This window comes from Falco rusticolus, chromosome Z, assembly GCF_015220075.1.
Source record: "Falco rusticolus isolate bFalRus1 chromosome Z, bFalRus1.pri, whole genome shotgun sequence".
NCBI lineage: Eukaryota > Metazoa > Chordata > Aves > Falconiformes > Falconidae > Falco > Falco rusticolus.
This window is the reverse complement of record NC_051210.1, coordinates 14,627,694-14,646,186: the sequence shown is the minus strand read 5'-3', so window position 1 is coordinate 14,646,186 and position 18,493 is coordinate 14,627,694.

Genomic DNA, 18,493 nt, shown 5'->3' with positions numbered 1-18,493 from the left:
CCTGATTCCTTTTATGTTCTCTGGTATCTTTCACAAGATCCTCTTATATTATACTTTTAATACTATGATTCTTACCAGGCACTGGAAAACCATGACTTTTCCTATCATGTTATTCTTTTGGGTTCAGCAAATGTTCCTATTAATCACGAAGGTCTTTATGTGTGTGTGTACTACTGCAGTACATGTCTTTGACAGTTGGTACCTAATTTCACTTACAGACATTACTAGATGCGGTTAGAAATCAGCAATTCATTCCCCATATGCCAAGACCCAAATCCCAGAAATTTTCAATACCCTGCATATGGGCTACACATCAAGTATTTGTTCAGTGTAGAAGACAAGACTGTGTGGGACAGGCTGCTCACTCTGGAAATGACATGGGGGTCTGGGAATAAACAGCTTACACAGTGGTGTGGTAGTCTCAGAGCTGCCCATGTGAGCTCTCAAACCTCATCAGGGAGAGACAAAAAGCACATCTTGTAGCATTTTCCTGGTCAAAATGGCACATGCCCCTGAAGACACACACAAATTAACATCTTTTACTTTTTTCTTTTTTAACTCTGTGCTACTGTAATTGGCTGTAATTAGCTAACCTGTACTTAGTGGAGACATGGGCAATGATATTTCATTAATTACAGCCATCTTTCCAGTTTGACTCAGAGTAGTTTACCATGTAATTATTCATACTTGTTTGGAGGAGGAGAGAGAGAGAAGGGATAAGAAATGTTCTTTCCTGCAGATATGGTGTCACAGGACACTGGCACGGTGGCAGTGCAGACTGTGAGAGGCATTGTATGCAAAGCACAAGAGAATACTACAAATATAACAGTTCCTGAGGAATACATGCATTCTGGTAAGTCAAATAGTAGAAGCAGGGGCAAGATAGCAGAAAGCAGCAATACATGTATTTCTTCTCCAGACCTCAAGTTTTAGGTGTGCCTGTCATAACAGACAGGCAGGTCAGTGGACAGAGCCAACCCAAGAAAATGTGTTTGTGTACATCTCAGAGTCAACCTTTTTATCTGTATGACAGCTCATCTTTTCAGTTTACCAAACACTGTGGGTGTAACTGGCTAATTTTTCCTGGAGGTGAAAATGCAGAGTGTACACGTTATATGACAGAAGGAGGCACAGTAAAAGAACGTGAAGCATAGCCTCGTGGTAAATCTTATTAAACTATATGCAAGTAAATGGTGATATTTAGTTCAGTCTGGTACCTTCTGAGCATGTGCGTGCAAACCAGTATTCTTATGGCAATGTCAAACAATCAGATATTATGTGAATTTTGATGCATTTCACAGAAGTCAGAAATCATAGCTCTGCTTTGTCAGAGAAGACATACGTACAGACTTAGCTTTCTGACTTTCCACTATTCTAACAAACTACACTTTTCATTGTGCAATTCAGTGAGGTGCTGTAAAATGACCAATGAATTTGAATAATTAAGGAAAAAGTAGAGTTAGTAATAAAGTATAATCACAGATTCAATGAAATTGGAAAACCCATAACTTTTTCCACATCTAGTTTTTCACGGTATATTTTATCCATTATCCATGCATCTTTAATGTGAAAATTATTGTCACACACTTAGTAACTTTTTTCTTCTTGGTTCTGCAGTTATCAGGTAGAAACATTTTTTTTATATATGAAATTTAAGGTTAAATTTTAAAACATACAACTACAAAAAATAAGGAATATAGAGGTGGCAATTTTAATACCTGAGGTATGACATTTGCAAATTTTGAGGAAACGCTGATCTTTCCCCTTATAACAAGGCACCACACACACACCACGCTTTTCTTTTAGGGCAAGAGTGAATAAGAAACAGCTAACATATACAAACCAGTTCAGTATGTATTCAAACCCTATAAAACTAGTGTTTGCTAAAGCAGGTGATTAGTTGCAATACATTGTAATAGAAAAGGAAATAAGTGCCTTGCACTGTACAGAAAGATACTTCAAAAACATTTTTTATGATTAAAAAATTGCAACCAGTTCTTATTATCCCCTATAATGTTACGAAATCTTGCCCATGATCATTCATAAAAGCCCACAAATATCTATGTATGCATCCTTTGCCTTTTTGCAGCTTCTAGGCAATTTCCAGATAACCACTTCAGTCTTTCACATAGTATCAAAAAGCAAAATATTGGGCAATTACTTAAGAAACACCCTGATAAATTTATTGAGATTTTTTTTTCAAGTATCAGCTGTTATCTGCTAGCTTTTTCTACCTTCTGCCTTTTTGAGCACTTTAGCAGCTTGCTTGTGGGACCTCTGGCTCCAACCCTAAACCTGGAAGCAGCTAGCTTTTAAGCAGCTAGCTTTTAGCAAAGAGGTGCATGGAATGGCAGTGGCATGCCTGCGTTGCTGTAGGCCAATTGTGGTTGTGATTCTCCTTCATTTCTGCAGATAGTGTATGTATGTATACATATACATATACATATATGTATACATATACATTATTGCATGTATCCTCTCTTTCAAACATGAAAAGGAAAGTGGATTTTCCAAATATATATTCAGGCCAGGTGTCAGAGTTCATCTGAAGTTCTTCCACACTTTTCAGACTAACACAAAAAGAAGGAATTTGTGAAAGTGCAGAAATAGCCACCAAATGGGTTAGAGTTTTGTTTAGTATTGGCCTTTGTGAAAATGAAGCTATACTACTTAATGAAGCAGTATCCTCTGAAAATAAGCATGATTTGCATATATATATATAGATGCTTATTTCATTACAGAAGACTGCTGGGCTTTATTTCTCTCAGGAATTTATGGGAAGAGGAGAACATAAGGAAGCATGTTTCCACAGGACTATGAGAATCTCATTTTTCTCAATTTTGCCCTGAGTAGGATGTGAATCTTACTGAAGCAGTTGTCTAAAACCTTTCTATACAAATTTAAAATATCCATCACATGATAACATGATGGGGTTTGGTGGTGGTTTGTTTGGGGGACTTTTTTTTCCCCAAGGGAAAAATATTAGATTGTTTTATTTAATGTATCAAGTACTTTCTGAAAAAAAGATAAATCCTCGACTACATTATAAATCTTGTCAGACAATTGAATTATAAAAATGCTTTAAGCAGTAAGAAGGTAATTTTTCTCTAGGAAGGCTTTTCTATCTGTACTATTTCTGGTCTACAGCTAGAGACCACTATCTCTCGTTTTCTATACAAAAGAATTAAATATTGAAGGTACAAACCATCCAACACTAGGGATTTAGAGAAATTCAGCTAACTTTTCAAGAACCTGTCTGGCTTGATAATAAAAAAAAAACATAATTGAGAAAGCAGTATAGTGAAGTTTCAAGGAGGTAAGAGTTAGCTTAGAATATTTTAAAAATGTTACAGACGTGAAGAGAAAAAAAATCTTAAAAACTTCTTATGACACCTAATACATAATATTCTGTGCCTGTTAACAGCCAAAAAACCCCAAATAACCCAAAAAGGACAAAAAACCCCAAACACCTTGAAGCTTTTTAAAACAAATTCTGTTCTTAAAAGTAATACATTATTACTAAGAAAAGGGACACATTTCCCTTTGTCTTTTTACAAACAACAGCTGAGTAAAAGCCTAGAAGTTTCAGTAGGAAAAGTAGTAGGTTCAGGAGGTGTTTAAAATATCACTACAGTATGAATTTCTTACTACAATCAATGGTTTGGTTTTGACATTTGACAGGAGGTAGCTGATGAAGCCTTTTAAAACCCTGACCTGATAAACTGCAACAGAGTAGTTGATGTCAGACTAGCTCTCAGTTCCTCCGTGGGTAGTTTGTCCTTGTTTACTGTTAGATGCTTTTTTGAGTGTCTCTGTCACACTTCAAAAAAAGTGAGTGAATTATTTTAATCAGCCAAATAAAGCTCAAATTCTGATCAAATCTGAATCCACTCTGTCCACAGTACTGTTGCATTGTTGGATGGAAACAGTGCAGGCTGCTTTACTCTGCCTGAGATGCATATTTGGTGGTGCTTGCTTGTCTGTTGATAGACGGAGGAGAATTTTCAGGGAATATCACAAACAGCAAATGTTATGGTATGCTTTAAAATAACTGTGTCTCTTTGCAATTGCAGTTCACAGGTAAATAATTCTAAGGGTTTGAGCCAAATCCTAGTTTTGCAGTTCAGAACATACAAAGTCTGTTAAAGTAGAAATACAAATACTTTTTCACCAAGTTGACAAATGATGTAAATAATTTTCCATAATTATAAAAAACATTGGTGAATAGATGTAATCAACAGCCAGTAAAAAACTGTTGAGGTTTTTTTAGCTGTATGCTGTAATGCATAAGTGCATTATTGTGTATGCTCTGAACAGCTAACTACAAAACATTTCTATAGTCTATGTTGACCAACAGGAAATTACTATACCCTGCAATCAATGAAAAACGTATGTGTGTTTTCTGTAAAACAGTGATCAGAAGTCCTGCTTCCATCTGTATTGCAGTCTTTTAATGAGTGAACACCGTAAGTCTCAAAACTGAGTCTGAAGTGGCTTAAAACCTTTGCAAGTACTGCTCAAGCAAGTAAATAAATAAACACATAAATAAAGGGAAAAGCACTTTGCATTTTCCCGGTTGGCTCACTCAGGAGTTAAGACAACACTTGCCTTATGACTAATTAAGTTTATGCCCTTTTAGAGTATTTCTTGGATCAAATTTTCAGAAACACTTTCATTTTTGAAATAAAATTCAGCAGTTCAAAGCCCATGTTTTAAAGAAGTCCCACCAGCTCACGTAAAGCTCCTTCAGTCCAGCTTCATAAATCTCTCTGAAGAGCCAATCAGGAAAGAAATACAAAGTGACTCAAGACAAATTCACTGATCACAGTTCACTGACCCTTTGTGGTGGTTTTATTTTTCTGTTGAGGCAAAGCAAAAGAAGACTTCTAGGCTTACAGATGCCCACACTTTTTAAAGATTTGGGCTGGTTAACATGCCATTTTACTAGAAAACCAAAACAGTAGTAATTGTAAAAGCAAAACACCACTTGACTAATGATTAAAAAAAAATCTTGGTGATTAGCATACTGTACTGAAACTTTAAAAATATGGATTTCTTGGCTCAAAGGCAGGCTTCCTTCAGGACCTTGAAAGAAGCATTTATCTTACCTTGGTGTCAGTTCTAAGACCCATGAAGTGAATATAAAAGAAGTACGTTTCACCCACCGTTTGTGTTAGGTTTTGGAAAGGAGAATGTGTAGACTGAGGAGTATAAAACATAAATAGTGATGGAGCAGCAAGAATTTTAATGATAGGGTCCACACTCAAAACACTGGACACAACCTCCCAAAAACTATGCATTACCTGCTCATTCTCAAACTGTAAGTAAAATTACTTAATTATTTAATATGTAGTGAAACTAAAACTTGACAGGATTTTAAAACTACCTGTATGAAAATCTGAGGATAACCTAGATTTTACAGTTGTCTGAGAGAAACTGAACCTGAAGAGTTCAACTAATTTGGTAAATGTTCTGCTGTTAATTCCCTGCCCAGCTCCAATGATGGCTATGCTCTGAGCTATATCAGCTAAGCTAGTGCAGGATAGGTACAGGCAAAGCCTCAGTTCCACTCTTGGAATACAAAACCTGTTAAGAAATCTGTTTTGCTGCAATTTGGAGGCTAGAACAGAAGTCTGATCAAAAGGTCATAATGGTCCCTAACTTCTTCAAAATTTAAGCTCTATTTGATACTTAAAAAAATAGTTAACAAAGGCTTTGCATTCAAGTAATTGGATAAAAAAGATCCATACAGAGATTCAAAGGCTTCAAATCTGAAGGGATTTCCTGTACACTGATTAATAAAGATAGAGGTTGATCCTCGTTGTTGTTGCAATGTATGACTTAGTATGGTAACATTAAGCTTCCTGTTTCAAGGCCTGATGTTTTTTTAACAAGTTATCTGCATCATAATACATAAGTTTCCATACATTTATACTGGCATAATTGTGTTCTAGAAATGTCACAGATTAATAGTATCAATTGCCTGTTTTCAGAAGTGCTCTCATTTTGGTTTTTCTTGTCAGTCATCAAAAGACACCAATTCCTTACAATTCATTTCAAGTTCTACTCTTAGAAGAGCTAAAGGCTTTTATTTTGAGAGTTTGGGGTTTTTTGTTTTCAATGAAAGTGCTGAAGTATGAGTACTTGTCATTGGTTTAAAAAAGAAAACGGTGCTGTCATTTCCATGTTGATTTTCTTACATTCTACAAAACACTTCCCATTAATAAATTATGATAATATAATTATTTCCATAATTAAATTGTTACTATAGTCCAGTGCTGCTAAACTATTTCATTACTTCTCAGCATTCCTTCAGTCCTGGCACTTGAGTTTTCACTGTCTTCAGCTTAGAAGCTGTAAAGAAGAGAGAGGAACCACTGCGTGTCATTTAATGGAGTACAGGCTGGGATCTCTGTACTGTTAAAGAAGCCTTCAGCCAGATTCCTCCACAGTGTAATGTTTTCAGAAGGGTTTCCTTTGGGTGTTTTGTTGGTTTGTTTTTTTTTCTTGTGTCTGAGTAAGATGTTGACTGGACACTTATGCCACTTGTGTCTTTTAGTGAAACCACAGTTCAAATATTCTTCAGTCTTTGCAGCACTTCTGTGCTTTCTTCTTTCTAAAGTTACCTGTTAGATTCAACTTCTGCTCTGCTTAGAAGCAGTATCCTGCTGCTTTCTGGCCCTTGGTCACCTAGACAGCTTTAGTAGCTTCTCCATGCCATCTTTGTGATTTACTACCTTTGTAAGGGCAGGAGGCTGCTGGGGGCACATGGATTAACAGTAAGATATGGCTTTGCCAAATGGATTAAGAATAGAACTCCTAATACCATCTTTTTATGGATTTTCTGTGATGGATTACTATCTTTCTGATGCAACAGCAATAGTCTAGCGTTGTGGAAGACTGGATTTACTTCTCTTACTCAATAAGCGTAACCAGGTGTGGCAGAAAAGGAGATAAAAAACCTGACTGGCTCTACAGAATGACTGAGCTACCTGAAATATGAATAAATAAGATGTCATCAATCAACAAGTTCCATAAATGCAGTCAGTGTCTGGGTCAGACTCACTGAGAGAAGTATAATTTCATGCTTGTGTAGATTACAAATCCACCGATCTTCAGACTGAATAGGGTTGCTAGGTTTTCTCTTTGTATCCTTCCTGTGGTTACAGATTTCTCTGCCTTTCTCTTACTCACACTCTTCCCCAGTCCCTAACAAATACTGTCTGCTGTGAACAGTGTTTGGAGTTCCAAATGTTGTTCTCTGAACAGTAGAGCATTTCTCCTTTCTGACCAGGTAATACAAATAGAAAGATTTGACTTAACCTATTCTGCTTTCAGAAGACTTAGGAAAAAGTGAGCCTAGACATGAAGCAGGAGTTGCAAAAAAACCAGGTGTTCCACCCTTCACAGTATATTTCATTTATAATTAACCAGTACAGGAACTTGCACAGGCCCTAGCCATGACAGCTGTGGTAGCAAAAAGTCAGGAAAGTATCAGAAACAGACCAGCTTGAGCAGCAATGGGCTACTGGGTAACTATGTCAGTATATGCAAAAGGATTTTATATACAAAATACCCATATGTTCACAGTTGTACAAAGAGATTGCTCATATATCCAGCCTTATAGAAACAAGTTTTTGATATGCAGTGCCTTGCTGCAGTTTAAGCAAATAATTTATGTGGCACTGTTGCCACTTCATCATAATTTCTTGTTGCTATATCTTCCATTGTACTAAGAAAGTTATTTTGGTCATCAGTATCTTAATACAATAACTACAGAAAAGACCTGATTTGATACCTGTCTCTGTCATGTCCTCAGCTGTTCCCATACATTCAAGCCAACCTGGGCCCTACTTCCTTTTCCCTCCCCTTAAATACCATAATTTCCTTATTCTTCTGCCCTGTCTAAAGGGCTTTTCTCTCACCACAAAGTGACTACTAGCATAACAGTCTTCTGCTGAGTTCTCAGATGTTATTCTCCACTCCAGTATGTTCAAAATATTGCCACTATCAAAAGTAGTTCCCACATTAGACTCATACAATTTTTTATTTCAGAACTGTTGATCATACTTTCAAGTCCAGATATTGTCTAATTTGCACCCATTCTTACAGTTTCATTTCATGTTCTTTCATATGCTCCTGATTATCAACAAAGTTATTCTGACTTAAAAAATTTGTAATACTATTTCTGTATCTCCTTCCATGATACCCTATTTCTTAGAAATGTTGATTCCTGAATCTCTGTGCCTTGCAATCATATGTGCTGTTGCAAAACCTACAGATAACCAACCCTTCTTCTTTCTTTGCATCCATAAGAAGGAAAATAGGAAAAGGAACAACACCCCCCCCAAAATACTCAAAATTATTAAGTATATTTTGAATACTCTGTGAAATCATTTGCTGTCTTCTCCCAGACATCTATGGTCATGATTCTCACCTATCTTATTATTTGGAATTCTTAGAGTGAATTGACTCAATGTTTTTTTACAGAGAAACCAGCCCAAAATCCTGTTGTGGACAGAAGTGTTTCTGTGTAAATTTCCCTCTTTATGATAATTGATGCTGAAGTCCTGCATTTGACCCCCTTACTCTCAAATCACTATTACTTCATTTAAGTACTTTTCAACCTTATGTTTGCTTTGCCTCCTTTTCTTGAGAAAAAAAATCACTCAAAATAGTAATTACAAGCTCATCTAGCATTATTTTTAATGCTGAATTGGATATCAGATGCTAACCTTTTGGGGTGAGAGATCTGTATTTATAGTCAGTACTACTAGCAGATCAAAAGGTGAGTGCATTGTAGAATATAGTCATTATTATACCTGTTGGCTGAAAAGATTGCTGGAGTATACTCAGCTGCCAATAGTTAAAATGGGCACAGCTTGAATTATTCATAAGTAAATCCTCAAACCAAGTCAGTGCCCAGTGGATTTAGCTATTTAATTTGTGTCCATATTGGTAGGTCACAGTTGTTTATCTAATTCTTCATCTACATCTTTAGCTTCTGAATTCTTTCACATGATAACTGAAAAATGTCCTGCTACTGTGCACTGTTAGGGTTCTTAGCACAGGGGAAAAGAAAACAATGCTCCAGAATATTATTTTTATCCCTTAAAAGGTGCAAAAGGAAAACATGTACCCCCACAAAAATGTATATACAGTATATTCAGTGACCTGAATTGTTGAGCATCATCTGTAGAGGTGCAAGTAATTGTTGCATGATGATTATTCTCATCAGCCTAAAGCATGAAAGCAATTGAGTGAAAAAAATCCTCGTGTTATGTGAAATGATTACTGCCTGTGAGCTATAATAAACAATGATGTTCTCACAGTGGTGATGTTAAGCAGCAGAACAAATGAGTGCAGCCTGCTGATTGTGCAATGCCTTGATCATTACCAATTGCTGTAACCCCCAGTAAGTAAACTATTTAATTATTGGGGTGTCTGCATGATCCATTTCTAAAAGGAACAAAGAAGAATGCTGAGAATGCACCACAGTAATTTTAGACACAAAGTGACTTAGACACCTACAGCTCTATGTGTTACTCCTTGTTGTGTTCTGCTTCTGCTCTGCAGGATTTCCAGGAGTTGTGTTAAAATGCAGCCACAAAGGAATGCAATGCCAATTTGTATTGAAGAGGTTAGAAGTCATGACCCAAGGTATAACTGATGAAAAAACTTTCAGGAGAGCAGGAAGGAGGAGATAGGAGGAAAAGCTTGTTTTCATGCATATAGTGCACAACAATAGCATTACCTTAACTTCATGAGGTTTATTTCTTTACCATTTCTAGAGACAGGGCTTCATCCAGAAATTCATATGTTTTAATGGTGTGATTACTATATTTAGAGATTCAACTAAATGCTAATTCGAAAGCAAAACTGCTGTAAAATGTCACTGAGTCCATGCATATATTCCATAAGAAACTTCCTTTATGCAAAGTGGGTGGGCAACCATGATTTGCAAGCTGAATAACAAGACATCAGTTTGCATATATGGTGATCCAGATTGTCAGCTGCATTGAGTAATGAGCTCTGAAAATCAATGATAATCATTAACTAAGGTAAATTTGCACTAAGAGCTGCAATACAGCATTGAAAGGTCTGCCTTTAGTTTTCTTAGGTTATACCCATACAAAAGCCAGACCAAGTATCTCAGTACTGTATTGTAGTTAGCAGTGTGCATGTGTATCAAATAGCTTATGAACTCTAATCCCATTTTCAAAAGAACATTCAGCAGTTAGGAACTGAAGACTTCCTGAAATTCAGACAACCTTTCACTTTTTCCCTTCTGGACAATGTGAGATCACCTTCTAAGTGCAGAACCGATCCTCGCAAATATAAGTCCTGAAATCACAAGGTTTCTTAGATATCTTTGAAAATTTTATTATTCTGCCTACTTTGTGTATTTAAATAGTATCAAATGGGAAGATGGAAAAGATATTTCTTAGCTGTATCATAGATTCTCTGCACCAGCCTTTCAGTTTTTGAGGACAGACCTTTAAGGCAGGAATATTCTGTCTCTCTGTGTGGAAAATACTTAGTACTGCTTGGTGCTTTTAGCTGCCAAACGTGCTAGATCTCTTGTTGTGTTTGTAGGATGGTAACATCCATATAAGGTGGCTTTCTCTAGCCCCAAGGAATGCTGCTTTCTCTGTCTTACTCATTTTTAGTAGATCGCACCATTCTTCCTCTGTAGACTGTAATTGCTCTGTTATTATTTTAACTACAACTGGGACAATAAGTCTGGATGCAACAGTACCTTAAAAGGAGCACTGAGGGTTCAAAAAATGATCCTTTCACTTGATTTTTATTACTTCTCACCTCTTCCTGCTGCAAGTATCACAAAAGGTCACAGCAGCAGAAGGGAAAAGGAAAGATTAAAGAATTTGAGTCAAGACGGTAACCCATATACTCCTCTAACAACATATCTTCTCCAGAAAAGCTATATGAAAAGTCACATTTTGCTGGATAAATTCGAGGGGTGAAGGGAGGGTGGGAGAGGTGGGGGGTAGGGGCGGATTTTTTGGAGGTTGGGTGGGATGTGGAAGAGTAGATTTTGTGCTTTACATTCCTCATAATAAAATTCTTCCTTCAAATGTGTATGCACCCACTGGCACCTCATTTACTAAAGCAGTAATCAAAGGACTAAGAATAGACAACAGGAAAAAAAAATATTACAAGACCTTCACAAGGGTAGTTCCAGCTCTATCTACTAGCATTTTCTGCTTTCTTCTGTGGCTTTTACAAGAGTTTCCTAACTGCATCTCAAGATCTACTTGTCAGAAGGGAAGACATCCCTTTTAGCATTACTCTTTTACACAAACTATGTATGGTGTTTCAGGACCTGTCACGGACAGACGCAATTACACCTCATAATATATTTATTTTCACTCAGAACAAAGGTTTTCTTTCTGTGACCTAGTCCAGAATCCCTATCTTCATTCCATCTTACTCGGTGGTGCTCAGAGAACCAACCACCTGCAGCACTCCACTTTGCAAGTAATACATTCTTGCAGCAGGAGTCTGGCAAATAAAATTTACAAGATATTTTAGTAAACACATAATTTTAAAAAGTCAAGTGACTGTAAATTCTGCTAGGAATATTTCAGTTTGGGAGGCTCAGCTCTACATGTGTTTGAATGGAAATTATAGGTTATTCTAATTTTGTCAAAGTTATGTTAATTTTGCCATTTATTCTATTTTCTTCCTTGTATTCCATTCTGTCTGCATCCTCTACGCTGTTCCAGTTGGCATATATGATTTTAAAAAACTCACATTACAAAACACCTGTTAGAAATCAGCAATGTTTCTTTCCAGATCTGCAAGATAAAATTAGTAGAACAAAACAGACCATCTGAAGACTTATCTCTTAATGTTTGATGTTTTCCAATACTGAGTGAAATTTCAAGACCTAGAAATTTCTTTTCACAGTTTTTCTTTTATATATTCTTTCCTTGAAAACAGGCTCTATTGGGTTTGCATGTTAAGGTTTTGGTACCAGGGGGCTCCAGGGGTGGCTTCTGTGAGAAGCTGCTAGAAGCTGCCTCATGTCCAACAGAGCCAGTGCCAGGATGGACCCACTGCTGGCTGAGGCCGAGCCCATCAGTGGTGGTGGCAGCACCTCTGGGATAACATATTTAAGGAGAGGGGGAAGGCCTGTGCAACAGAATGGAGTGGAAGAATGCAGTGAGAACATGTGAGAGCAGCAGCCCTGCCAGCACCCAGGCCAGTGCAGGAGGAGGGGCAGGAGGTGTTACAGGTGCTGGAGCAGAGATTCCCCTGCAGCCAGTAATGAAGCCCCCAGTGAGACAGGCTGTGGCCCTCAGCCCGTGGAGGTCCACAGTGGAGCAGATGTCCACCTGAAGCCTGTGGTGGACCCAACACCAGAGTAGGTAGATGCTCCAAGGAGGCTGTGACCCCCTAGGAAGCTCAAAATGGAGCAGGCTTCTGGCAGGACCTGTGGCTCCATGGAGAGAGAAGCTCAGGCTGCAACAGGACTGGTGACCCCACCAGGGACCCACACTGAAGAAGTTCATGAAGGTCTGTGTCCCATAGCGGGGAATCCATGCTGTAGCAGGGGAAGGATGTAAGAAGCCCTGTCCCTGACGAGGAAGGAGAAGCAGAGAGAATGTGTGATGAACTGACCACAGCCCCCATTCCCCATCCCCCTGCATTGCTCATGGAGGAGGAGGTAGAGAAAATCCGGAGTAAAGTTGAGCCTGGGAATAAGGGAGGGGTGGGGGGAAAGTGTTTTAAGATTTGGGGGGGGGGGGGTTTCTCATTATCTTACTCTGATTTGATTGGTAATAAATTTATTTTCCCCAAATCAAGTCTGTTTTGCCCATGATGGTAGTTGCTGAGTGATTTCCCTGTCCTTATCTTGACCCACAAGCCTTTTGTCATATGTTTCTCCCGCTCCATCCTGCTGAGGAGGGCAGTGACAGGAGCAGCTTTGGTGGATACCTGGCACCCAGCCAGGGTAAACTCACCATACCAGTTTTCCAGGCACTGGGGCCAGACATTCATAAGCCTTTTAGCTGTGTACAGGTGTTAACAGAAGCTCATACTTCTGCTCCTTTGTTATTTCCAAAAAGTAATAATTAGCATTCATGTAATGTAAATTTATTTTCTTTATAGCAAGGGCAAAAAAAATCCTCTAACATGAATCACATGTTGTGTCCTGTCTCCTCCTCTACCCACCTCCCATGTTTTAAAATTCTGTTTGTGCAGAATTGCTGTCTTATAGGTGCCCCAATTTCACCCCTTTGATTCCCATCTTATTCATTAAATGCAGTGTGATACCTATACTTGAACTGAATACCTAATTTAAAGAGTCTTCTTTAAAATACCTGCAAATCAGGAAGACTTATTTGTATGAAGTTGTCAGGTAGCCTTGCAATCTGAATCTCTTAATAGATTTCTTGTAAGTGATTTGCTTTTGAAAGGGGTGTGTTTACAATACATTATTTAATGACTTGAATAAATCTTTCATTTATGACTAAATTCAGGCACCAGATTAATTTTTGGCATAACTCCACAGGTTTCAGTGATGAATTGGCCTAGAGAGCTTGTAGGAATCTTATTCAGCTTTATTGCTTTAGTATGTCTTGGTAAACAGAAGATCAAGTTCAGAAAGCTATGGTGAAATGAGCTTTAAAATGATAATGCAATTGCAATTTACTTCAGACATCCTGTTATTCTTCTGTGCTGCTATCACAAAGAAAAACTATGCAAGAGTAACAGGGATATCAGTGGAAAAGGTCCTAATCACTGTTGCTTTGCTGCAATGCAGATACGCCTGTAAATGGCTGCTGAGCTGGGCCTGATGTGGAATTACACCTACTAACTCATCTCATCTTCTGGCTTGTACCACAATTACGGGATTCACAAGCTTTCTGTTTACACAGCTGTGTGGGGGTTGTGTGGCAAGGTTTTTGTAGCTGGGGGGCTACAGGCATGGCTTCTGTGAGAAGCTGCTAGAAGCTGCCCCATGTCCGACAGAACCAGTGCCAACCGGCTCCAACATGGACCTGCTGCTGGCCAAGGCCAAGCACATCAGAAGAAGCACCTCTGGGATAACATATTTAGTAAGGGAGAAAAAAACCTGCACAACAAATTGCAGCTGAAGAGAAGAGTGAGACTATGTGAGCGCAGCCGCCCTGCAGGCACCCGGGCCGGGCCGGGCAGGGCAGGGGCAGGGGGGGCTCCAGGCGCCAGAGCAGAGGTTCCCCCCCAGCCCATGTGTCACGATCCACTCAGTGGACTCATGATGGTTCATTTAATATGATCTCAAAGCACAAAAATCAAGGTGACCACGCCAAGGGGTTATGCTTCAATCAAACAGCACAATTTTATTGTTTGCCCATAAAGCAGCGTATGATAGGTAGAAAGACAGAAAGTGAATAAAAGGTAAAGTAAAAAGAAAAGGAAAGAGGATTATAGCTACCACCACGGGTCTAAGGTGTCCCTATGGTCCCAGGTCCAGGCAGCGTCCCGCCAGTCCTTCCAATCATCATGATCCTTGGTGGGGAAGATCTCCAAAGTTCAGTTGCTAAGAAGGCATCTTTTTCTGCCAAGCAACACACCTCGCTCCTCCTCTGGTCCATGGACTTCCGCCAGTCTCCGCCTTCTCAAGCCAGGTTATCTTGCCCCAGAGGCGGGTAGCTTCAGACCTGGAGGCATGTTCTTGTATTGTTTTCTGGTTCGTTGTTATGACCACGGTTGTGATCCATCTTCTGGACAGCTGTTATGTGGCCTTATTCAATCCCAGGTAGCAGGGAGCGGCATAGTACTCCTCGTACCATGCAGTTCTCCTTCCCAGGGTGTAGCTGTTCCTTTCGGTCCCAGGTAGCAGGGAGCGGCATAGTACTCCTCGTACCGTGCAGTTCTCCTTCCCAGGGTCTTTGTGTCTTGTGCCCATGAGGACCACATTCCATCTCCAGGTCTCTGTTGGCAATGTTGAGACAATATTGTTCTCTTTAGACCGACTCTTACACTGTGCTGAAGCCCCCGGTGAGACAGGCTGTGCCCCCAGCCCCTGGAGCCCACAGGGGAGCAGACCCCCACCCGCAGCCCACAGTGGACCGCGCGCCAGAGCAGGTAGGTGCCCCCAAAGGAGACTGTAACCCTGTGTGAAGCCTGACATGGAGCAGCTGCGGGCAGGGCCTGTGGCCCCGCAGAGAGAGGAGCCCAGACCGGGGCCAGGCTGCGGCAGGGCCTGTGACCCCACAGGGGACCCACGCTGGGGCCGGCTGGGCCTGAGGGGCTGCGCCCCCACAGTGGGGCTGGGGAAGGGTGTGAGGAGCTCCCCCTCACAAGGAGAAAGAAGCAACAGAGGCAACATGTAATGAACTGGCCACAGCCCCCATTCCCTGTCCCCCTCCACCACTCAGGGGGAGAAAGTAGAGAAAATGTGAAGTTCAGCCTGGGAAGAAGGAGCAGGGGTAAGTGTTTTAAGATTTGGGTTTTATTTTCTCATTATCCTACTCTGATTTGATTGGTAATAACCCAAGTCGAGTCTGTTTTACCCATGACAGTAGCTGCTGAGTGATCTCCCCGTCCTTATCTTAACCTATGAGCTTTTAGTTACATTTTCTCTCCCCTGCGTAGCTGAGGAGGGCAGTGACAGAGCAGCTTTGGTGGGCAGCTGGCATCCAGGCAGGGTCATCCTACCACAATAACACAGCTGCCTGAGATGTCACAATAAGCATGATTTCTGTTGGTCTTACTGAAAATTAAATACCTATGTCTGAGTTGGTTATGATATAATTGGATGTATACATGTTGGTGGCTTCTTTCTTTCCAAAGAACAAGTTAGGGGCATTCTGAGTGCCTATTTTACTATTGCTGAGGACTCTTTTTTTAAACAAATCAATTCCTTGAGTTAATCACCTTTCTCAATTTGTCTTTTCCTCCAGTTGATTCCTTATTCTTTGTGTGTGCTGAGCAGTCAGTGGATGCTTACTAGTCTATGCTGTATTAAGTTTCATGTAGGTAATATCTTTCCTTTCCTGTTGCACCAAAAGGTGGCTTTAGATTTGGCTTACTTATGTTATTTATAAAGAAAATGCCCATGGTTCACTGGCACTTGGTATACTCAAGGAACAAGAGTAGACAGGGTCCCAGAAGCTGTCTTTAAATTACCCACCCAACTGAAAAACAGTAACTACAGCTCACATCTTGCACTCCAAAAGGAGTAAATTTGAAAAGGTTTTTTGGCTAATACCTGTATGTGTAACACAAGGATACTCATGATGCAAGAAATTACACTTCTGAAGAGCATGTATTTGCCCAAGATGGCATGTGAGCCTAGTCGTTGTATCAAGCACCAGGGAATGGAAGTCAATCATTAGCTGTGCCATAGTAGAGATGGACATGACATGGAGCTTTTTGTAATGCAGCAAGAAAGATGCCTCAAAACATACAAAGCATGACTCAATGCTATGGGAAAAACACTTTCTTCCTTGCTTCCATATATTGTTTTCTTGAAGTTGCTGCAAAATGTACAGTCTGGGAAGCCAGCAGTAAGATTCTTTCATGAGCCAGCTCTAGGTCAGATTCTGGATGCAAGATATAGGCACAGCTGACGTGAAGCTATTTGTGTTGGATGTGCTGATCCACTGTATGCATCACATTGCAGTTGGTCAGTGAATTTGTAGTGTTGCCCTTTTAATAAGAATGGCAATGATAAAATCTTGTCTTTTTCTGTATGTGCCAAGCATCACAGGGAACTCTTACAGACTGATACACTTCCTTCCCATAATGAAGGTGCTGCCAGCCAGGATAAATCAGTATTGTTAGACTCTTCCTCAAATGGATTGCTGAAAATTTGCAAATAACATCCATAGCTGTTCTTTGGAAGTGCCAGCTATTAGGGAAGAGTTTTGATGGGTGGCAGGAAAGAGAACAGAAATATATGGATAATTAAAAGCAAGCATTGCTGCTGATTCTTGCCTTGTGAGTATTAAGGGAAGAGAAAAAGTTTCCCATTACCTGCAATTATCACTAGGTAGGGTTCTCAGCTACAACTAATCACTCCCTTTTTAAGTGTATATGGTTATGCCTCACAGGCAGAATGTGGTCTACAAACCTGGATGTGGAAAGGCTGTGTAGTCCTTGGTTCAAAGTGAATTAAAGTCAATGAGGATCTCGAGTAAAATCAAAGTACTGAATCTTGCTTACAGTATATGACTGAACCAAAGCTCTACAGTGACTGAATGATTCCTACCCCTTTTTCTTTGTGATGTACTGGCAAGTTCTGAAAGCATTAATGAACTAATTTACCTTCAAATTATTCAGTCTTATAGAGCCAATGTAGGACCTGAGCATTTTCAGCAAATCACCTTGCATTAAAGAGGGGTGAAAATGGCTGTATTAGTCAAACTGTTTAGTGTTTCTCAGGCTAAGAAATAGATTTATTTCCAGATATCTAAGTTTCAGCTTTACTAAAACCGTTGGTGGTTTTTTTTTTATATTGCTCACAAAACATGAGAAAGGAAAAAAAATAATAAAAAAACCCCATCAATGTGGCCTCCCAGAGCTGCATTAGAGATTGCTGTGAAATAACTGATTGGGAGAAAACCCCTGGCTTTGTAGAATAAAGAAACAGGCTGTTTTGTGCTGATGAAATCCCTCCAGGATTCTGAAGGGCACCATCTCATTTTTTTTGCATACATATTATGTCCTCCTACTGATTCCATTAGTGATTCATGGAAATTATACCTATTAAACACAAAAATATTCATGGGTCTGATTGCTGACATGAATATATTGGTTACAAAGACACTAAGATACCAGATGTAAATTGAATGAGACTTTACAGTGTGAAGTTAAAACATGATAATAGGATGATGTTTTCTTTGGACTTTTGAATCCCTGCAAGGTAAAATTCTTTCTTTTAGAAAATAGAACATACTGGTTTAATGTGTTTTGTTGTGATAGTAAATGACAGAGGAACAGATTTGCTAGCTAGTATAAACAGCACGGATCTGTAGGGTGCAATGGGTTTCCGTCATTTCACATGAGCAGGGGATACATTCCTTTGTATCCATAATCAGTGTATGCAAATATTTGCAGCCTGGCATCTGCAGCCTGGGCTCTGAGCAGAATACCAGCAGCATGTCTTATTTGCAGAGTAGCACAAAGGGCATGTAAGAGTGTAAAAAAATGGATGGGAAGAAAACATTAAAGTGTTAACACAATAAGCTTTTGTCAGGACTAGTAAAAATTGATAGAGGGTAAGTAAGATTATAACAGCAAGTCTGAGCAAGCAGCTTTATGCATTGAAAACTACAAGAGACATCTGCATAGCAGGGAACTATGACTAGAGATAACTCCTTCTCCCATTTTCTGTTTTAGTTTGGCACTATTGTCTCAGCTCTGTATGTGGATGCTAGCAGGGTGAGCAAGGTAGCCTTGGTTCCCAAGTCGACTGGATCTCTGCATGTGGGATTTGAAATACTGCAGCAAAGCACATTCCTCATTTTTCATTTTT